General features: G+C 51.0%; 1 pseudogene; it reads right to left on the bottom strand.

Annotated features, from left to right (window-relative positions):
* LOC102816460 overlaps window positions 1-1264 on the bottom strand; it is a 7067-nt pseudogene extending 5803 nt beyond the window's left edge.
* Window positions 1265-1777: the final 513 nt, after the last annotated feature.

Here is a 1777-nt window from a genome sequence, read left to right on the forward strand (position 1 = left end):
GCCTCCACGGCGCCCATGGCGGCGGCTTCTGTGGGGGTCACTGGTAATGGGCGCCAGGCGGTGGAGCTCCTCAAACAATTGCAAGTGGTAGATAGCAGCCTCTGCCTCACGGGCAATCAGATGCTGCATGCGCACAGCCTCCAGCGGGTAGTCCCCTTTGGCCGTTTCTCCAGACAGCATGATGCAGTCAGCTCCATCCAGGACTGCATTGGCCATGTCACTACCCTCAGCCCTGGTGGGGCAGAGCTTCTTGATCATGCTCTCCAGCATCTGTGTGGCACAGATGACAGGTTTTCCAGCTCGGTTGCATGGCCCAATCATCATCTTCTGGGCTAGGAAGACCTTCTCTGCAGGAATCTCAATGCCCAGATCACCACAAGCCACCATGATCCCATCGCTGGCCTCCAGGATCTCATCGAACCTTCTAACTCCCTCATGATTCTCGATTTTGCTGATTAGCTTGATGTTCTAGCCTTTCTCTCCCAGGACCTTCCTAACTTCATGGACATCGGCTGCCTTGCGGATAAAAGATGCAAACACCATATCCACGTCCTGCTCTACCCCAAACTTCAGATCCTGGATGTCCTTTTCCGACACTGCAGGCAGGTCCACAGCAGCCCCAGGGAGGTTCACGCTCTTCTTGCTGCCCAGTGAGCCACCATTTTCCACCTCTGCCAGCAGGAAGTCAGCACCTCTCTCCTTCACCTGCAGAGAAATAAGCCCATCATCCACGCAGATCTTGCTGCCCACTTCCACCACTCTGCAAATGTTCTTGTAGTCCAGCCAGAGAACGTTCTCGTCACACTTTTCCATGTACGCGTTATCCAGAGTAATCTTGAGAGTGGCGCCCTTCTTCAGCTCCACCTCCGCGGTGCCGCTGCCCTTGATGAGCCCAGTTCGGATCTCAGGCCCTTAGTGTCCAGGGCCACAGCAACTGGCCGATAGAGAATGGAATCAGAAGCAAAGCTCTCTGTGGCGATGCGCACATTCTTGATGGTCTCTGCGTGGTATTCATGAGTTCCATGAGAGAAGTTCAAACAGGCCACATTCATTCCAGACTTAATCTTATCTCCTGCAACATTTCCACTGACCAGGAAACTGGGACAATGGTACAGATGATGCCAGTGTTTCGGGCCGTGATGGGCGCGGAGTCAATGTCCAGGCGGCACATGTGCTCCAGGAACGTGTCGGCCATGGCTGCATGCAGCTGCTGGGTCTGAATACAGGCGGATCCCACTTCACTATGGGGCTTCGACATGGCTGCTGGGGTCCTGCGGCGTGGTCCGTGTTGGGCTGCACTGAGGATGCGAGACTGGTCAGGAGGCTGGGAACTCGCTGCTCGATTGCCTCGTCCATTCACTTTTAACATCTCTGCACTGGAGAGCAAGTTCCAGAGTTTTTTTCTGACATTCATTTTGTTCCTTTCTTTTTTTTTTTTTAATGGCATTTTACTTTCTTCCTATATGCTGTTCTTGATATCATCCCACAGCATTTCTGGTCTTCGGTCATTGGTGTCTAGTGCATCAAACCTGTACTTGAAATAGTCTCTAAATTCAGTTAGGATATGTTCAATGTCATATTTTGACTCTTGTGGAATTGTTTTGATTTTCTTCAACTTCAGCCTGAACTTGATGAGCAATTGATGATTTGTTCCACAGTCTGCCCCTAGCCTTGCTTTGTCTGATGATACTGAGTTTTCCACCATCTCTTCCCACAGATGTAATCAATCTGATTCCAGTGTATTTCATCTGGGGAGATTCATGTGTATAACTGCCTT

This window comes from Chrysochloris asiatica, unplaced genomic scaffold (genome assembly GCF_000296735.1).
Source record: "Chrysochloris asiatica unplaced genomic scaffold, ChrAsi1.0 scaffold00041, whole genome shotgun sequence".
NCBI classification, from domain to species: domain Eukaryota; kingdom Metazoa; phylum Chordata; class Mammalia; order Afrosoricida; family Chrysochloridae; genus Chrysochloris; species Chrysochloris asiatica.